Source organism: Pinus tabuliformis, chromosome 5_2, assembly GCF_031772625.1.
Source record: "Pinus tabuliformis cultivar Carrire ecotype Pingquan chromosome 5_2, CPIR1, whole genome shotgun sequence".
In the NCBI taxonomy this organism is placed as follows: Eukaryota; Viridiplantae; Streptophyta; class Pinopsida; order Pinales; family Pinaceae; genus Pinus; species Pinus tabuliformis.
This window is the reverse complement of record NC_142306.1, coordinates 60960308-60982357: the sequence shown is the minus strand read 5'-3', so window position 1 is coordinate 60982357 and position 22050 is coordinate 60960308. Positions and strand designations below refer to the sequence as shown.

The following is a 22050-nucleotide window of genomic DNA, read 5'->3' as shown; positions in this document are numbered from 1 at the left end:
AAAATCTAGAGGAGGGATAGCTCTTCTGGTCATTTTAACGAGCTGGAAGGCCAAAACTCGGCAAACTTTTCATATTTTACGAGTCAGTTGAAAAGAGCTTAAAGAAGACTCATCTTTTGAGGAACGAGTGATAAACAGGGAGAGCAGCAGATTCCAGGTACAGGTTGGAATTTTCCAATCACGGCAGTGTCACAAGGATGGCTAGGTGAAATCACTCTTCGCAGCTGTTCCTCAAAATGGGTAAACAATCATATGGAGGTGAACGATCGGCCAAATGAAAGTGGAGGTGGCAGGTGCAAACACAACCAAGGCTTTTATGGCTGATAAATTTACGATCACAGCGGTTATTTACCGGGATGGGTTCATTTTTTAGTTAAAAATGAGCTTAAACTCTGGAGGAAACATTGCTCACTGCTTATATTTATTTTTTAACGAGCATGAAGACCGCGTTAAAACTGCTCGGATCTTGCGTTTATTTTTTAACGAGCATGAACTTTATGCTAAAACTGCTCAATGATAAGTTTGCATGCCCCCAGCATAACAACGCAAATCGAGGTGCATGCCCCCCAAGCTTCATTGCATTCAACTTGGTGGTTGGAATGAAGGTTTACCTTTGAGATTTGGAAAGGGGATTGTTTTCATTTTTTAATGAGGTTGACATAGTAAATGAACTATCCTCATGACTCCTTGTTTCATTTTTTAACGAGGTTGACACAAGATAAGAAGGAGCTCACTGTATTTACAGTATTTCTATTAGGGCGATGATCCACGCTGACAAAATATTTAGGAATCTTCCGAATCCATTTGATATAGAAGATTTCATATTGTAGGTTTCCACTGTGGCCACTTCCGTCAGATTACTTGCAGGCGGTAGGGCAAAAGTACCCATTAAGTCAGGGTCTTTTAGGAGGCCTACTCCAATATTTTGAAGCGAATGATTGCTTCCGTGGATCATTGGAATGCTTCCCGCAACTTGTGAACTATCGTGGAGGAAAGTTTGTTGGTCGACGACTGTAATTCCTCCTTGAAAGGGAAATGCAATCTTCCTAAAGTAGGTCGACACAACTACGGCCATGGCATATATCCAGGGCCTTCCTAGTAGGATGTTGTAATCGAGGTTTCCGTCGATTACTTCAACATCAACTTCTACTGTTTTGCCCCCCAGCTCAACTTGCAAGTTACTTAAAATCCCGTATGGAGTGTATGATCGTCCATCAAATGCTTTTAACATCGTCGACGATTTCGACAAGGGTGGTGAGCCTAAATTTTTCCAGCAACTCATCGACATAAGACATGTAGATGCCCCCTCATCAATAATTGTCCGATGAACAGTTTTGTTGAGGGCTTTCACTTGAATAAGGAAAGCTAGTTGAGCTGGTAACTGAGGGTCATATCATTTATGATCAAAGGCCACGAGATTGGAATCCATTGGGCCAATCCCACCTATTGCTGATAATAAAGCTTGCTCTTGGGAGGGGTAATTTCGCGGTACCTCGAGTGTCGACATAGCGGACGACGATTGAGCCAGGTCCTCTATTATATTATAATTCTGTGCTATTTTTGCACGAGGATTAAGTGTCGATTTGGGTAATACTCCCTTTGGCGACTTTATCATCTGTTCAGGAATGATGGGCGGCACAACTTTGGTCAAAGTTGTCGTCGAACTACTAGGTTGTTCATCAACCTTGTTATTCGACCGCTGTGGATTCCCGTAATCTTTATTCCTTGTCAAAGCATTATTGTGCTGCTTTGAGGTAGACAACATAAGCACTTGGGATCGGGAAGCATTTCGATTAGCAACCAGATTTTGACCTGGATTAGGAAACGGATTAGTCAATACTACTGGGGTTTTTGAACTCTTGAAGAGTTTCTTAACTTCAGCTATATGTGGACAATCTTCCGTCCAATGATCCTCATCGCATATATGATACCCTACCGGGGGTTTCCTTTTTCTGCCTGTCTTTTTCTTCTTGCCCCCTGGTTGCTTTAGTTGTTTGCCCTTGTCGGTCGACATGGCATTTACTTCCGAGGCAAGAAATTCTTCATTTGCTTTTTGACTAGAAATTTTGTGCTTTCCAATCACGCCATCGCCGGCGTGAGTGTCATTGTGTGATTTAGGAGGAGGAGGAATTTAGAATTCCGGTCTAGGGGCGTCAGGTATTTTGTCGTAGAGCGTGCCAGACTGAGTATAGACCAAGTCTAGATATTGTGCACGAGCAATCACTTGCTCCTCTGTTACGACTCCCCCCTTGGCCACATCTTCCGTTATGGCAGGAAGTAATGACTTTATAAACCATTCAGCTAACAGCTGATCTGGAACGTAAGTCTTTACCATCCTGCGACGACGACGCCACTCATGTATATGATCGGATATATGTGTGGCCGTCGTCTGCTTGAAGTTGGTTAAGATTTCCGTTCCAGTTTCATACCTTATCGGTAATTGAAAATGGGTTAAAAAAGTCATGGCTAGGGAACTGAAGTTGTCGAAAGAGGCTCTAGGTAATTCAATATACCATTTAGCCGCTGGACCTGTCAATGTCCTCTGAAAAAGGCGAAGCCTTATCGAATCATCGTTCAGGGTGTTCGACGAACACCACAGATGAAAAGTCATGACGTGATTCGATGGGTCTTCACCTGGATTTCCATTGAATTTAGGAATGTCCGATGGAAGTTTATGCGGAATCGCTGGCCACCAAGGGGCATAAGCAATTGGATCATTCGTCAGCTGGTTTAGATCTGGTAATTCTAGAGTTGCTACAAAGGGCAACTGTTGATTCAGGTTAGGTGGAGCATACCCAGGATAAGATGGAATCTCCTGAGCAGTGGGTATTTGCATACCAGCATAATGTATTTGATGCTGGCAACTTTGACAAGTTTGATGGGCATAATCGTTATTATACAGTTGCCCATTACTTACAAAGACTTGTTGCTCGGGTCCTTGATATGATTGCTGGAATTGCGGTTGTTGGGTTTGAACCAGCTCCGGTTGTTGGACCATTTGCTGTTGTCCAATACTGGATGATTGACCAAGATGAGGAGTCATAGTACTTGTTTGATCCTGAGTCGCTCCAGATAAGGAGGCACTAACTGGAGGTTGTGATTGAGTTGTCGAGACAAGAGGCTGTTGTATGGAAACCTGAGAAACTTGGGGTTGACATACAACAGGTAGCGCTTGCACTTGCGACGCAATTAACATACCAAGTATAGTGGCGACATTCGACACAGGGTGGACTGGTTGCATTGAATATGTAACCCTTGGTTGCTGAGGCAGTATTGGTACCCATCCGCTAGATGTAATTCCAGTTTGACCTGAACTTTGTTGTAAACTCCCATATGGTTGTTCTCCGGGGGGGAACAATGAAAAGGCATATTGCCCTCCATATGGTGGCAATCCAGTGCTTAAAGGGTAGATTGGCCTTTGAAGACACATTGGATCAAGTTGTGGAGTTTCAACATAAGAAATACCAGATGATAATCCGGATGAAGAAATAGGAACTAACCATGTCGTCGAAACAGTCTCTGATTGGACTCCAGCTTGTTGTTGACAATTTGCCAGGATAGATGGTATACCAGCGAACATCGTTGGAGTAGTAGCAGGAGGCTCTGCCGCTGCTGTGTCGGATGACACAGTCCTAGATGTCGACGGTTGTTTAGACATATTTAGTCTATCCAAAAGATTTCTTAGCGATTCTACAAGAACTTTGTGATGAAGGTAGACTAACTTCGAAGATCAACGCAAGAATAGAGGGTGATTGTTCCGTTTAAAATAAATTGTTAACGACGCTTTAGACACAACTTGCTTTTTCAGTTTTAAAGAGTCGAGAAAAAGCTAAAGATGACTCTAGTCTCCTTCGATGTTTTAACGAGCCCGAAGTGACAAATGCTCGGATGGACTTTTTCAGTTATAGAGTTTGAAAAAGGCCAAAAGAAACTACTCTAGAGATCTAGGCAGAGGGTGTGCCAAACTTTTCGCAAAACCACAGAATACATTTTACGGTACGAGTGGTCGATCTTCGTGAATGCTGTGTTCACTGCATTGCGATCAGTAGGGCGGCCGACACGGTTTCCTATGGATAAAGGCTTTGTTCCTATAGGGGTCTCCCAATATATACGCGACGGTACGCGGGAGCACAAGTCCGTATTGATACTTATCGCTTCACCGTGGAGGAATCACCCAACCACTCAACGCTAAGATATCACGTTTAACGACGCCGGAACACGTCTCTAGCTTAGACCTCTATGTGTTTGCGTTATGTTTCAAAGCGTTGTTATGTAAATTCAATTCATTTTAATGTTGATCTTGTTTAGCAGTTTGCCTTTATGGATCACCACGAGATGTATAGTAACACTCCTAAATGCAGTCTAAGATGATAAGCAAGCTTTTCAATCTTTCAACTTTGAAAATCTTAACTACTGAGGGAAAAGAAAGACATCATCTTTTCACACAGATCATAGAGCACACACTAATGCACTTTTTCCTAAATCAACATGAAAACTATCAAAATGTACATGCACAATGCAGGTATTTCTTTTCTCTTTCTTAATGTTTGTGCGACACAAAAAGAAAGCTGTTGTATAATTTTGAATTCAATTTCAAGTGAAAACAAACAAGCTTGTCCAAAATCAAAAGACACCTTAAGATTTACTTGTTTCGACACTAGAAATATACAAATTCAAACCGTATGACGAAAGAAAAAGCTCAATCAGCTATGAACAACAAACAAACTAACTCTTAAGATCAAAACGACACTTTATCACAGGTCTAGATCTAAGAGGCCACAGCAAGACTAGTTCACTTTCGTTATGGGAAACTGCAAATGATATAAGAAATACACAAAGAACAAATACAGTTTCTTTATACAACTGAGGCGGAATAGTGGCAAGGAAAGTTGGTTTCAAATAGGTACATTGACTGGTAACAGGCAGCAAAAACAAGAGTGAAGACAGGGCAAGAAACAGCAGGAAACCCCAGTAGCACAAGGCAAGACTGGTTCAACGCAGGTGATACACAGGCAGTTTGACCTTCAGCGCAGGTAGCCCCTTCGGGAACTGCGCTGAAATGCAGACAGCCTTCACACAGCCTGCACTGAAGAACGAAACTTACGTTTCTCTTGGTTTCCGGGTCATAGATTGCTAAAAAATTCACATTTTTTGACCAAATCAGAAGCTATCAGTCAAGTACACACTAAGGGATGAAAAGGAGGATGAAAAGCTATCACTAAGAGCTTATTAGAGTCCTTGTGGATCAGCTCTTCAAATCATAAACTTGCCCAGAAACTGAGCTAGAGTAGCTGCCCTCTACTTTGCATTTGAAAGATCCAAATGCAGTTCGATTCGGTACTCTCTGTGTTTATGAAATGAATAGCAAAAACACAAACAACCAACAAGATACGTCCCCAGTGGAGTCGCCAATTTGTTGTTGGGAAAAGTATCCAATATGGAATGACCCTATCCCACTCTAAGGGTGATAGTACCTCAGCAACAACTGAATGCAAAGCTATTCGAGATTACTTCTTTATGAGATGTAAGAGAGGGGATAAAGAGATCCACTAACCGTTGTCTTCCGCTAATGATTGATCCAATCTTCTCTCTTTGCTGCTTGCTCCCAGCTCCTTGCTCTTTCACTGGCCCAGCTACACAAAGATCCTGTAAAATGGCAAGAGAGGGAAACTACAAGAAGCATACATTCATAACTGATTCAAGGATTAGAATAAATCAAATATACAAGTATCAAAAAGCCATTGAGACACATGCATATAGAAGAACCTCAAATGCTTTATTAATGGAAGAAGTAAAGTTCTGGGAGTGTTACAACCATAAGAGGCCCAATCCAGCAACACCTCCCAGCAGAAAGAAATCTCCTCTTCACCTCCTTCAAGCAAATCACCCAATAGTTCTATACTCAAACCAACAGCACTTCCTTACATTCACAAGATTCCAGCCTCCCTTAGACCTCATGAGAGAGCTCTATATATAGGAGTTTTGGAGAAAGGATGAGTTAGCTTGAGGCTGGCATGAAGCTGACTAGTGTCCTCTCCCACTTCAGTTATTCTTCATTTCTTGAGTCCACTTGGAGTTTCTTGCTTCCACTTGGAGATCTAGATCCTCTTACTCATCACAAGGCGAATTCCCTTATCCAAGTGTCATTTTGGAAGCTTCCTGGGCATTTGACACCTTGCAGAATGACTGTGCCACTTGGCCAATCTCGCCCAGTGCAGGTAGCCTTCATTAGAGTTGACATTCAGTGCAGGTACAGAGTGGAGCAGTTGACATTCAGCGCAGATGCTCAGTGGAGCAGTTGACATGATCCAGAATTAGCTTGTTTTTGAGTGTTTTCAGGTGGAGAACTGATATTCAGTGCTGTGGTTTTCTGACCTTGTTCCTCTAGAGGTAGGAACAACATGTTTAGGGACTTTGGATCCCTTAGATTATGGACATTTCATGCTTCATGCTGTAAGGCACAAAAATGTCTATAACACCCTCTAGTTTTGAACCTGTGACCTCTTAGGAGGGAAAGAATTCTCTTAACCATTATGACAACTGAATACTTGACACAATGGGAGGAGGCACAATTGGTAAAAGGATGTAGTGCAGCAGTTCATTTTTGAGTTTATTTTGTCCAGGTTTGGCTTCCCTAAGATCTTAATAAGTGATAGGGGTACACACTTCCTCAATGAAACAATCACTGCGATGCTTGAGGAATTCCAATTATATCATCAAAAGAGTATTCCATATCACCCTCAAGCTAATGTTATGGTAGAAGCCTTTAACAAAATCTTGGAGAGTGCCTTGAGCAAGGTTTGCAATGCGAAGCGAAATGACTGGGACATGCGCATACCAACAATTCTTTGGGCATACAGGACCACTTGTAAGAAGTTGATAGGCCAAACCTCTTTCTAACTACTATATGGATAGGAGGCTATAATTCCCATGGAATACATTATGTCAAGTATGTGGATTGCAACATTGACAGATATGGTTGATCATGATACCATGGAGGAGTGTCTCATGCAGTTGGTAGAACTAGAAGAAGATTGTTTCACAGTAGGATTTCATCAATAGGTACAAAAGGACCTTTGAAAGGAATGGCATGATCTCCATATCAAACAGCGCACCTTCAAGAACGAAGATCTGGTTTTTCTATATGATAGTTAGTTTACAAAGTTCCCTGTAAAATTTCAAATGAATTAGCTAGGACCTTATGTTGTTAAGGAAATTACAGATGGGGGCGCAGTTCAACTCATGAAGCTGAATGGAATTCTGGGAAAGGTCAATGGAAGTTGTTTGAAGCTATACATGGGTGATCCCACCCCTGCGTAATGAATATATGATTGCAGGATAGTCTTAGTACTCCAGGCAGCTGAAAGGAGGTATGAGACTTTAAACTACACTGCTGAAGAGCTGGAAAAGCAAAGTGAAGGCGCTGCATGACAGGTCCAAGGATGGTGTCGAACTGGGCCACACCAAAGGAGTTGTGCTAGGTGGGTGGGCCCCATGCAACTTGGCCAAAAAGTGTCCATTGGCAGCACTGTAGCTAATTGGATGGAGAATTTTCCATTGAAAGGAGCAGGGGGTGGGAGAATTTAAGATGTAGATCTTTGGAAATCTGTCACAAAATGTGTATCAATGACGAAGAATTAGAGGGAATGGTTGGATTTAAATTCAAATGTATCTATAAATACTACATGCTACCCTGCATTCAAACACTTTGCTTTCGAAGAGTCTGCCTTAAGATTTTGTTCTAAGAAAAGTGTTGTATGTCTGAGGAATATTGGTATGAAATTCTCTCATAACTAGAGTTCTCTAAACTACTTGAGTGGCACCATCAGATTATCTTTGATAGGATGACTGCAACTCCCTCTGAAATAGAAGCAATGCCATTTGTCCCTGAGGGATTTTTGACTATGCTGCCTAGGCCTCCCAGACGTAAGCCTTCTACTTCTAAGGCGAGAGATGAGAAGTAGAATAAACCTCAGCAGGTCTCGGTGAGGTAGTCACCAAGGAGAAACCCCATGGAAGTTTGCCAGAAAGGGAAGATGGATTGGTCACAACAACTAACCGAGCCGAGGGATTTGAGTGAAGAATAATTGCGTGAAGGTATCAAAGAGATTGATGCCAAGGAGGGTGAGCCAATGACTCCACTACCAAAGTATATATCATTGTGTAAGTCCACGACTAAGGTGCCTAAAGACCTCGACAACACAAAATCCATGGTGACTATGCCACTCTTGCCAGAGAAGTTGTTTGAAGGTGCAATGTTGGCCCGCATACCAACCCTAAAAATGGAGGACTGGGACTTGGAGGATCACGAGAAGTTCCCTCAGTTGGCGCTGACCAAATATCTGTCCAAAGTATATTATGAGACATTAGATGTTACGTGTAGAATTTTGTAGAATTTTTCTACAAATCAGTCAACTCTGATACCATGTAGAAATTTCCCACCTATAGATCAACCTGGTAATGCAATGTACTAAAGCAAAACACTTGATCTACTTCTACAAAAAAATTAGCGGAAGCTTAATCAACCAAGAGCAACATCAATAAGAACACATATAACTGATAAGAAGGAATCAATCACACATAACACAGAAGAATTTACTTGGGGAAAGCACCTGCCTAAAACCCCATCTCTGTATTATCATACAAGTGGAAATATAGTCCAGATTACACAAAGCCTTAGCTTGGAAGATATCCAGCTCTTAGTACAATCCCTCTGTTGCTCATAGATAGTCAAAGGCTTCTCACAAACCTTCTTCTCTGCCCTCCAAGCCTCTTATTTCCTTGTGCAGTTTCCTTGAGGTCCAGTGCTGCCACCTGTGTGAATTGGCCTCTTCACACACTCACTAACCTTTGATCTAACTACACAAACTTGAAGGAGATAAATCCTCATCATGGATGAGCTTCCTTTATAGGAAAAATATTCATCCAACTGATAGTACACTGTCCCTTCTCTGATCTCAATTGCATCTCTGTCTGAACTGACATGCATCAGTTATCCATGAGTGAATACATAGTTATCTGAAAATAATAGTTGTCACATGCATGCAAGCATCAACAAACTATATCTCATTAATTTAACAACTTGTTAAATTAATCTAACTAAACTTAACTAAGTTAAACTAAGTCAACTGATCCTCTCAATATAGAACTCATCCTTAATTCCTCAATCAGTAGAGCAAATCAAGGACACATTCCCTAATTAGTGGAGAAATAATTGCATGTTCTCACAAAGACTTCAGTTTGCTTTTCCATAACTAATTAACTCATGGAGATTTAATTAACTAATATTCCAAACTTCTAGTAAGACCAAATTCGAATTTACTTCCTATAGATAGACCAGGGACTGCTATAAATAGGAAGGAACCCAGAAATGCTATTTTTAGAAGATGATATTTTTAGGAGTTTCACCTCTCACCCAAGGTGGCAAAAATGCTCATTGGTTGAACTGCTATTTTTAGAAGTGTTATTTTTAGTAGTTCTATTTTTAGCACTTTCTAAATTTAGCATTTCTTGTTACACATTTTCCAACACTCCCTCTCAACAAGAAAGGCTTCCTCTCGAACCTGATCCTGTAACTCTAGAATGTTTTTCATGAAACACATCTACCAGGTGCTGTTGCTCCAGAAACACTTGGAACAAAAACTCCCAACTAACCTCTCTGTTGGGTTAGAAACATACTCTGATGCTGGAGCTCTACTTGCTGCTGACAAGTGCTCCCTCTCCGACATCTACGCTATCGCAACATCTCCATGCATCTCGCACCGTTGCACCCTTCTCTATGCTAACCTGCACTATGCAACACACTTGTGCCTCTCGCATTGCTGCAGCCTGCATGCTATGCGGTGTCCTAGGATTCCTTGCACTGTAGCTTTCTCTACTGCTCCATCCGCATCTGTCTCGACCGAATCAGTCAGTTCCTTCTACTCCACATCGGGGCTCTTGTAGGAAGGTCTCATCCAAGAGGTTGGGTACCTCAAGGATCTTGCCCCTCCTCCTTGTGACGATCACTCTACATCGCCCCACCTCCTACCTGGAGGTATGGCTACATGTGATCCCTCAACCCACCTAGCTCAAGTTTTCCCCCTACTAGAGGTCTCTGCATGAGTAGATGTCTCTACTCGATCTCCTCTCAGCTTCCCCTGTTGTGGCTGCTCCACAACCTCCTGAAGTTGCTGCACCAATCATGGCTCCTCCACAATTGTCTGAGACTTCTTCTGGCTCTGCATGTTGAGAGGTAATTTACTCTCCCTCTCAACCACAAAGTATCTAACCTTTGCCTTGCTCCTCAATGCTTTGCATGCATCTTGTACCTCAAGTGCATATAGGTTCTTCGCTAGCACACCAATCTATTTCCACTTTCCCACCGTCACGAAATTTTCTAGAAAAGGAGTTGATTTTAAATCAGTGATATCTCCCTCATCTAAACTCTGATTCAGTCAATTTTTTTTTTGATTTTGGGTCCTTTTCCACAAGGAATCCAAATATACTATTTTTTTTCTAGAAATTTTGTACAGAAATTTTCAAATATTCTCTATAAAATCTCGGCCCAAAACTCAAAACTTTGAAATCTCCTCTCAGTATATTGTTCTTCCTTGATAACATGTGCTCTGATACCATGTAGAATTTTGTAGAATTTTTCTACAAATAAGCTAGCTATGATACCATGTAGAACTTCACACCTGTAGATCACTTGGCAATGCAATGTATTAAAGCAAAACACTTGATCTACTTCTACAAACAACTTAGTGGAAGCTTAATCGAACATGAGCAACATCAATAAGAACACATATAACTGATATGGAGAAATCAATCACACATAACACAGAAGAATTTACCCGGGGAAAGCACCTACCTAAAACCCCATCTTTGTATTATCATAGAAGTGGAAATATAGTCCAGATTACACAAAGCCTTAGCTCAGAAGACATCCAACTCTCAGTACAATCCCTCTGCTACTCATAGATAGTCAAAGGCTTCTCACAAACCTTCTCCTCTGCCCTCCAAGCCTCCTATTTCCTTGTGTAGTTTCCTTGAGGTCTAGTGCTACCACCTATGTGAATTGGCTTTTTCACACACTCACTAACCTCTGATCTAACTGCAAAAACTTGAAGGAGATAAAACCTCATCATGGATGAGCTTCCTTTATAGGAAAAATATTCATCCAACTAATAGTACACTGTCCCTTCTCTGATCTCAACTACGTCTCTGTCTGAACTGACATGCATCAGTTATCCATAAGTGAATACATAGTTATCTGAAAATAATAGTTGTCACATGCATGCAAGCATCAACAAACTATGTTTCATTAATTTAACAACTTGTTTAGTTAATCTAACTGAACTTGACTAAGTTAAACTAAGTCAACTGATCCTTTCAATATAGAACTCATCCTTAATTCCTCAATCAGTGGAGCAAATCAAGGACACATTCCCCAATTAGTGGAGAAATAATTGCGTGTTCTCACAAATACTTCAATTTTCTTTTCCATAACTAATTAACTCATGGAGAATTAATTAATTAATATTCCAAACTGTTGGTAAGACCAAATTCGAATTTATTTCCCATAGATAGACCAGGGACTGCTATAAATAGGAAGGGACCTAGAAATTCGATTTTTAGCAGTTTCACCTCTCACCCAAGGTGGCGAAAATGCTCATTGACCAAACTTCTATTTTTAGAAGTGCTATTTTTAGCAATTCTATTTTTAGCACTTTCTAAATTTATCATTTCTTGTTGCACATTTTCCAACATTACGCGATTGGATCCAATGAAGTGGGTCACTGGTATTGGGGCCATAGGGCTCCTCAATATGCTCTGGGTGCCGCATTTCAGTTGCACCAATATAAATACCATTTCTATACGACAATTGCTGACATTAGTGCATGGTGGGTGTCTTTGGCTGGGACAACCCATCCTTATTACCCACATGCTGATCCACCAGATCACTTTGCTTCCATACCAAGGTGTGGATCCGGCTGAAGCATTTGCTGGAATGACGTAGGGGAAGAAACTTGCAAACCAGATGAAGAGTGAGTTTGGGCTTATCAAGAAGTCACACAGATATTCTATCTGCAATATCACAAATCCTGTGGTGTTGTTTTTCGCATAGATATTGGCATCCAAAATCATGCAGAAGTGTCACACAGATGAATTTCCAGTGCCAGTAATCTCTTTGGCTGTGCAGTGCACCAAGGGGGTCCAGTATAACTGGGTTCAGTACTTGTGCAATGAATTTTTGGAGAACTGTCAGGAGGCTTGATGAGCCTCATCATTGGGTAACTATATGGACCTTAATACACCTCCAAGCTTATTAAAATCAACTCTTCTCATAATTCCTTACATGTTTTAATTATATTTTTCTTAATGAGATGAGTAAAAGTAAGATGTTATGTCTAGTGGTCTAATGTGCATTCATGGCAGGTTTTTGAGAGAAAATCATGGCAATTTTGGCCAATGAAGGGCAAAAAATCAAATGAGATAAGGAGGAGAGATTATAGGAGATAGATCCTCCTCATTAAATCCTCACTCATTCGATCCTCCTCATTAAATCCTCCTCATTGTTGAATTGATCTTAACATTGTTTCCTTGCAAGTAGTGGTAAATTTGATTAGTTTGGTTCCATTTGTGCATAGCTTTAGTAGTAGATTTAGAGAGGTAAAGGAATACCAAAAAGGTTGATAGCAGGTGGATTTTCCCTCACTCCTCCCTTAATGGACCATGGTTTGAGGAAAAAATACTATTCAGCCCCAAAAAGACAAAATTATGATTTCTTATGGAATTTAGGGTTTTCTGCTACCTAGGCCAACATCTCTTCAGTTTTCAAGAATATGTTTCAGTTGTCATTTCTGGTATCTCTAGCTTTGTATTAGGTCTCATGGTGTTTCACAATATTCTGCAAGTATTTCCATGCATGAACTAGACAACTAAATAATGAAATTTTGTTTTCATAATTTGAAATCTTTCTTGTTTGACATGATTTATGGATAAATGCTAATGATGTATGTATTGTAGGAGTCTCGATAGCATAGGAAGATCTCATGTCAGCAATGCCATCCTAACCTCATCCATCCATGACAACCAAAATCCACTAAGTCCCTCAACCAATTCATCATTCCATAAGAACAACTTTCTAGGTTTGTTAAGCAAATCCAACCATCTTACAAACTCTGTCTTGAACTCTGAAGAATTCCTAGCCTCTCCCTTGCTATATTTCATGCACCCTTCACCTTCATAATGCCTACACCACCTTCCATATCAATTCTATTTCTCTCGACCAGATCCTATAGGAATACAGGCGATCCTGTAGGAGCATTAGGACATCTTGTAGGAAGTACTAGGACATCCTATATGATGACCTGTAGTGACCTAGTTTGAGGCTAATTTGTGGAAAAAGCATCTAGGGAGATAGGAGAAGACCCCTACTTTCCTCCCAAGCAAAATAACCTTTCACCACCATCTCTAACCCACTTGCCACATCACCAAGAAGATTTAGCATTCACATTTTCACAAAAAATGACAAGAAGAAAAAAGTTATTGTGTTCATTCATATGCACAACAGTAAAATGTTTGGTTATTTCAGATTACATGCGTAGGACAGTTAGGATTACACACATGTTAGCTTAGAATTCTTCTGAAGAAATATATCTTAGAAATTAGTTAGATGAGTGGTGTGTTTAAAGAATTTATTTTAGTTTTTCATTGCTGCAGTAGATAATGTTTCCATTCTTCCAATTAGGGTAAAATTCCCCTTTCTTCATTGGTAATCAAACTTCTTCTGAATCAATAGAAGGTTGGTTTGAGAAACCATAGTAGTTTATCACTAGCTCAATAGTGACAAAGAGTGGATCCATCACATCTTCTTGTGTATACAGCACTATCACCTCCAAGTTTGTACGAACTCCAGGTTGATAAAGTAAAGTTGGTAGCCCCAGGAGTTGCAACATTCTTGTTGCAATACTAGTGTTCATGAATTTTTGGCATCGTTGCTGGGGAGATGTCTAAGTAAGATGTGATTTCTGCTTTCTCTCTTCCATTTCTTATCTCTTTCATTCTGCTATTAGCTTGATTTCTTCAAAAGTAATTGTAAGTTGGTTTGTTTTCATTTCCATTCTGCAAGTGAGATTTCATTCAGTGGTTAGTTTCCATTCAGTTTGTTATTTCAATTCTTCAATTAGTATCAAATCTTGAAAAACAAAGAAAAACAAAAACCCTTCCTTCATTCCTCGTAGGAATAGGGATAACTTAGGGAAATTTCTACCAAATACTGCCACCACTTCAAAGAGCCAACCTTCCCTCTTCTTCGGTGGTTGTGAATTGAAGGACCCTTTATGTGGGAAACCAAATATTTTGAAGAGCTTCCAGGGGCAGAAGAAGAAGGAGAATCCATTCCAACTAACCTAATGGTTGAAAATAGAAATGATAGGGGAGATAGAGAAAGAATTGAGGGTGATTTTCCCATTAGAGAAACCAATGGGGATGCTAAGATGAAAAACATAAGCCCCTATGAGCTTCCTCACTTCCATGGCCTGACCTTAGAAGATCCAGATATTTTCTTGTTTGAGTTTGTTGTCATATGAAGAACTTATGATTACACCATTGATGATAAGAAGTTGAAAGTATTCCCATCCATTCTCAAGGATGCAACTTTGTGCTGGTTCATGGGTCTACTTGGGGATAACATCACCACCTGGGCTTAGATGCAACAAGCCTTCAACAACAAGTATTGGGACTATTGTAGGTCTAAAGACACTAAAGAGGAAATTTTTAGAATGAACTTGGGGCATGATGAATCCTGAGAGGATTATGAGGAAAGATTCCATCTTATCTACAAAAGGGCCAGGTGCACACTTGATCTCGAGTCACCGAAGTTAATCCCGCTGAGGGTGGTAAGGGAAGATCTTCTGGATACCCTAAACCTGATAGAAGGAGGGGACATCTACTAGCTACCCTATGAAGATATCAAGACTGTCTTTAAGAATCATTTGAAGCCTCACAAATTGTTTCTTACAACATTGGGGGAAAACCACCCGGTCCAAACCTTGGTTAGCAACTCCTTTTCTGTTTGGTGTAGTGGCTCCCACTGGGGGTAATGGGACCAGTTTCCCAATGTAAATTATGATAATGTTGATGGGGTGATTTATGATAGTTCAGAGGAATGTTTAAGCTAAAAGTAATCTAATCTAAACTATTAGTCACATGCATATATCCTAATTTAAACACTATCTAGCTATTCCTATAATCGGCAATAAAATTGAAACATGCGATCTACAATAATGTCCTAAAGCAATTGGTAATAAAGATCATTCAACTACAATAGGAAATGAAATCATTTTAACAATAATCGTTTCGGATAAATAGTTAGTTGAAGCAATTGTGAAAGATATATCGCATAAGAAATTATTCATATATTCAACATAAAATTTAGGCCATCACCATACAAAAGTGCAATAATGCTAACCAAGCTTTAAACTTTCATACATAAAAAATTTGAAGGAAAATTATTACTTAATACATAAACAAAACACAATCACAAGATAAAAGTACCATTTATAATAAGTTCTGCTCATGTTTTTCAACAATATCGACCTACTTCCAATCAATCCAACACCATCTAAGAGTATAGAAGTGCAATTTCAGTATAATATGCCATATAAGATAAAAATATTTCATGTTCCATTCATTTCACTAGAACTTCCTCAAAGGTACAAAAGTGCATGTTTTTAAGATTTTTTCTGATAAGATTTTTGGACCCCTCTCTAAATGCATGAGAGGAGTTTAAATACTAAACTATAAATCCTAATAATAGATTATTACAAAAATAGTTGAGGAGGTTTAAACGACCTTCCTCAAATTGTGCAAAACAAAACAAAGATAGAAATTAAAACATGGTGAGTAACTCCTTGGCATTTGATCCTTGAGATCACAGATGCCCTTCATGAGTTTGAGATGTGTCGGTCAGTTGATCGCAAATTTCAATTGCCCAGTGAACATGGCATCAGTCAGTGTTGGCACCATCTTCTGCTTGGATGAGGTTAGGCATCACATGGTCATCCACTAGCTGTAAGGTTTAACTATATATTTCCAGTACTTTTCCGAGTTTAACCTAGTCATTCGCCTAATTGCTTCCTCTTTTTCTCTTGTTGCCTACCTCCACTGTTGTTCGAGCTATTTGACATTCAGAAGAAAACTTGGTACAGAATCTGCCACCAGGTTTTCATTGTGTAGATTTTCATTCATGTTTTCAATAACACAGTTTTCTGATGCTGTTGCAACCTTCGTTGCCTTTTATTCTTATCTAAGAGAGAATCCCAGTCTACAAATAAAATTTCTTTATGTGACTCCTCTAGTATAGGAATATCATCCTTCCTCCCATCATCTACTAGGTGATGAAGTCAGAAACTCTTGACAAGACTTCATCATATTCGAGTCTCATGTCAATGACTTGACTCCTTAACTTGTCACTAGTCTCGCAATAAGGACTCAACTGCAAGACCTTCTGGCATAGAATTTATTTTCAGTGCATTAGCTGGGATTTCAAGATGAGCGCTTTGATTATAAACTGATCAATATTTGGGTTATCCTTATACTTATATGTTAATGCTTGTATCCACGCTTCCTTTTCTGCTAAGTTGGCTTCATGTTTTATTTGCATCTGCTTGAATTCTTGCTGGAACTTGGCTATTTGCAATTCCAGTTTTTGGTTAAATTTTTCTTTCTCTAACCATTGTTCCAATAGTAAAATTTTATTTTCCTTTTCTCTGAGAAAATTTTTCACTCATGTTGCTTTGTAAATACTCACTATTGCGTAGGCTTTGCAAACTAAGATAGTCTAGTATGGTTGTCAGATGGGTCGATGGGTGAGTCTTTCTAGACAATATCCATCGGTTCATTATTGAGAGTAGTAGCTGCTGTAGCATCCAAACTCCTCTTCTTTCTATTCCTTTTTGACAATATCTTTGTGGGTTGGGCTATAGAACACATCTAAAGGAGGAATCTCCTCAATTCTCAAAACAATTTCAGAGGTAGGAGTGGTAGAAATGTGCTCTACCTCTTGAGTATTTACAGTTTTCTCTACTCTAATTTCTTGAGTTGTTTTGTGTTGCGGAGTCTATGGCTCAGGTGCTTGTTTCTCTATATGGATATTTTTATTAAAATTCTCCTATTCTTTCTCTACATCAATCACCAGGGGATTTGCTGACTAGGTGGAGGCAAAATGAATTTTAGCCTGTTTTTTAGCTGAGGTTTGCTCAGCTATCTTTCCTATAGATTTGGCTGTATCCTTTTCTGACTCCTTACTTTTTCTTCCCCCATTCTTTAAATGTTATTATTATTTCTCTGATTCCCTGGTAGACTTCTCTTGGGACTTTGCTTGGGAATCACCTTTAGAATTTTCTTTAGAGCTTCCTTCTAGGCTTACGCTGGGAGTTGGCTCCCTTATTGGTTCAATTAGTAATTGGTCCAATGGGAACTTTAATAATCTCCTTTCTCTGTATTCATGAAAGGCTTAAAGCTCCTCTGGGTCAAAAAGTAGTGATGAAATGTACTTCACCTCTATGAATATCTCTTTTTGTAGGAATATGCCATCAAATGCATATTCATCATGACTGAATACCTTTACTTTTACCATGGTAGTGAAGTCTTTGGCAGTGCCATCTGGGTCATACTCCCTTCCTGGGAATTTAGGTAATCTTAGAGATTACATGATGTCTACTTCTTTAAATTCATGGCTTAGATCTGTAGTGAAACTTCTCCACACTCTAATAGAAATGTAGTCCAAATGGCATTTTTCACTTCCTTTAATCCTTTCCTCAACCCTCCCTCACTAGCTGTTTGATAGGAAATCTCTCTAGCCATCAATTTGTCCAGAACATAGTATGGGAGGAAATGAGGTGAGGTGATGCTCCCAAAAACCTTGATATATGTGAATGTTTCCTCCCAAAACCATCTAGCCACTGGGAGGAGATATACCTCAGCTTCCTTAGAAAACCTAGGGGCATCTCAATTGTAAACCTATTTGTGGATAGGTAACATGGTTCCATGAAAATTTTTATAAAAATGCAGGTGAAACTGAGACTCCCATGTGTCCTTATGATATATATGAATGGGAAGTGGATCATTCACAGTCCACTTCCATCCCATGATAGGAAATTTTGAACCAAAACAAATTGCATCCATCACATAGACACTCATAAAAAAATGAGGGTAAACCATTGTTCAAATACTCCTTTTCCTCCTATAATCAATTATTGCCTTTGCTAAATTATCAGACAAAATTTGGGAACAATTCATTATGGTTGCATTTACAACTACATCTATTAATGGCAACCATTATGGGGAAAATTTAGTGCTATTGAGCTTTCCAAACATCCTACTTAGCATGGTTGTTGCAAGACTACAGGGAGGAGAAATAAATGTTGTAGAGTACATACCCACTTTGTCCTTTTTGATATTTCCCTCATTATTCGACCAAGTATAGGTGACATCTGTTGGGTCCTCATTCTCTTTGGAAAACTTCTCAAGGAACTACGTAGGTGGTACATAAGTCGTAGGTTATCTGGCGAAAAATATCCCATAACCTCTTGGCACATATTCTTAAATTCTATGTTTGAGATATCGGCCTGATCAATAATCCACTTGACCATATCTGTGTAAGGGATTATCTTTGGGCGTGGTGGCTATGAAATGAGCATGCCATCTCAAAAATGGTGGAATCTAAGGAAACACAACCATCAACTGTGACCTTTCTTTCTAGAGGTCTTGGTTCCTCTTCTTCTAATACATCATACATGGTTTCCCACGTAGAGGTCCCTCCTTCTTTGTTGCATGTAGTATCTGTGAATAAAGGAGTCATTTCTGATTTCTCAGACACAACTTCCTTGCCCTTATTTGGCATTTCTTCCAAAGACTCCTTCTGTGGATTTTCCCTGAAAATGGAGAAAAAAACAACTATCGGATATACAAAGATAAGAATGACCGTAAGCTGGGATAATACAGATAACTTGAAAAGGTGGTAAGAAAGGAGTTTTATTTGGACGCAAGTGAGAAGATATCGTATCACGTTGGATGGCTGTTCACACATAAATTCCATTAACCTTTACTAAATTCCCACTAATGGTTCATTATCTCTTAGTTTTAATGCTCATTAATGTATGCATCGTAAGTCAAGAAGGAAGCTTCTAGGGTGGCGAGCCTTTAAACTGCAAAAATATTCGTATGCTTTCCTTATTATTTCTGCAAGATGCAAGATGTGGGTTTCTTACTATTGTTTCCAATACATAGCTCATTTGCTAGGTTTTCTTGTGTAAAGAGCTTTTTATTAAGCAACAAACCCTCTTGTCTGTGACGTATCTCGGGAGTGGGTCCGAGTCTCAATCACAATTCACAATCTCGATGGATGGTAAGTTTGCGGTGTTATTTTAAATGTACAAAATGTGATGCGGTAAGGGAAATGTTGTCATCATAATTTCACATCTCACACATTTTAAGGTAACTCACTAAGGTGCACTTTCTAAAAATAGAGTTATGCGATGCGGACCTTAGTTTTAATAAGAAATGCCTTAGGACTTAGTTGATATAAGAAACGTACTAGTTTCGAGATATTAAAGTGCAAGGTCCTCTTTTGATCACTTTTTTGCTAGATTTGGTGGATTAGCAAGGCTTTGAATCATGCTTGATCATGAGATATGCCAGAAAGGGAGACATTTAATAGTTTTTGCAAAGGTGTTTGATTGATATCTTGTTTTATTCCAAAATTTACTAAGGAAAATTCCTAAATGCTAAACTTATTTCTGGAAGGATTTTTTGAAGGGTCCCCATTTATTAATTTAATACTGACTACTACTATTAACAAATGGGGGGGTTGTTGAATAGCACAAAAATTGGCGATTCACTTGGGAGAACTAGTTATCTTTGAGATTTTTTTGAAATTTCAAAAAACTTCCAAAATAAAGATGCTTTTAGAAAATAAAATTTACATCAAATATAAGATAAGTCATAGCTCTCTTTGAAAATTTAAACAACATCCACTTGAATATCATCCTTTTGATTATCCTCGTACATAAGAAATTTACTTTGTCTACATCAGTCATTACTTGGTTTCAAAGATAAAAACAGGGAGGCTCTTCACATATCAGTTTTCTGGGATACTCAATTGTCATAGGTAGAGCCTCTGTTGCCAGCAGGCGTTCATAGCTTCGACCGGGTTACCTTTTAACCAAAAATGATTCAGTATTCCACCAAGGCTAGAATACAATTTTTAAAGATAGGCTCAGATTGTATGATTATTTTTTTTTGTAAGTAAAGGTAGTACCGTATTTTTTCTTTTCAATTATATCAAACAGGGCAACCATATACATTGTTCTGGTGGCCTCACCCTGCCCCTGAGGGAAACCAGGTCTGTTGGCCACCTTAGATTGTTATAGGCACTCCAAAAACAAAATTTTACTAATCTGTCCATATTGGCTACATACACCAGTCAACTGAAACTATTTATCAGACTACTAATACGCATGCAAATAACAAAGAAAGAAAATCAAAACAGTTAACATCGAGCCATCAGAAGCTCATTCTCCCCTAGTTCCTGTTTGCTGGTCCATCTCCATGGGAATATGCACCTGATCAGCTTGGCTGGGGCCACGTCCAACCATCCTGGATAGGATTTGAGACATCTTCTCAATCTTGTTATTCTGGTTTATCATGATAACTTGAAAATTCTTCATTTCCTTCTGAATATTAGGCACCCCATTGGCAAGTTCAGCCATTTCCTTAGCCACCTGTTCAAGGGCTTTAGCCAACAAACGCTTAAGGACCCAGTAGATATGCAAGGATTATCTGTACAGGGTCATCCTACCACTAGTATTGCCCGGGTCGGTCACCTCTTCTGCTAATTCCTCTGTCTCAGAACCCGACTGCTCTTCTAGTATGCTGGATTCCATGTTTTAAATAATGCACCTGATATCTTCATTAGTCCCTTCCTGATAGGCACGGGTTGCCTCTTGAACCGCAGTCAAGGTCATTCTCCTTCCCCTGTGCAGTCCACCTAATGAGTGTGCAGTCCTACCACCCTAGGTCTCCTGCCTTGGGCGACCCCGACCACCACGACCTCTTCCCCGGCCCGAGCGCGCCATCCCTTGTCTTGCCCTCACCTGTAAACATTCATTAATTGCAGGAGCTAGTTTGTGGATATGCTTCTCATCATCCGCCCTTGCCTCGACACCTTTGGATAATCCCTGGCTTCTACTACAATTCCCTTTGTTTTCATATGTTTGATTCTGCTCTCGCCCATCCGGGTAAAAAAACTCAATTATACCCTCTGCCATACGAACCAGATGATGGGAAATTGGAGTAATTCTCGGGTCACCCTTACCAGGTTTCTTCTCCTCTTCATCCTGGGGATACTTGTCACAGGATCCCTCATGCTTTCTCCCACTATTATCTCTGTGACCACTTTCCTTTTTCACAGAATTTCCCGCCCGGTATAATCCCTTATTACCTTCTCCAAGAATTACAGAGGGGCACTCATAACTCTCGTCCTCCCCAGCTTCACAACTATTAAACATTTCCATTCTGACAATAGCGCAATATGGAAAAGAAACACAGTTCACAGTAAACACATACTCGTGGATGCCGACCTCCCTGTTGAAAGCTTCTGGTTGTGGATCTTGCTGCTTCACCCTCGCCCTGAACAGGATAAGTTTACAACTACCTCCCTCAGTCTTCATATAAAAACTGCTCTCCATCCTATTCTCTCTGCCACTCCCGTCGCCACTCCTTCTACTCATTTGCAAACCACTACTGCCACTACGATGCCTTGAGGCTTGGGATGACCTCCTACTCATTATTTTTGTTGGGGGTGCCGCCTTTTCCCAGGAGTCACATCCACCTGCCCTCTCTATGCTATGATTACTCCTGCCATCTCTACCTACCCGGCTCTTCATTCCTATTGAGAGGGCTCAGATTGTATGATTATTTCCATTTATTTAATGAATTAATTCTTTTTCTTCAAAATTTCATTTTTTATCCCTTAAAGGACAATGTCTTGGTTCAGTGACC

The 22050-nt window shown here is 39.8% G+C and overlaps 1 pseudogene; it reads right to left on the bottom strand.

Moving 5' to 3' along the window:
- The window catches only part of LOC149157543 (pyruvate kinase 1, cytosolic pseudogene), a 128911-nt pseudogene extending 107978 nt beyond the window's left edge, over positions 1-20933 (bottom strand).
- Positions 20934-22050: the final 1117 nt, after the last annotated feature.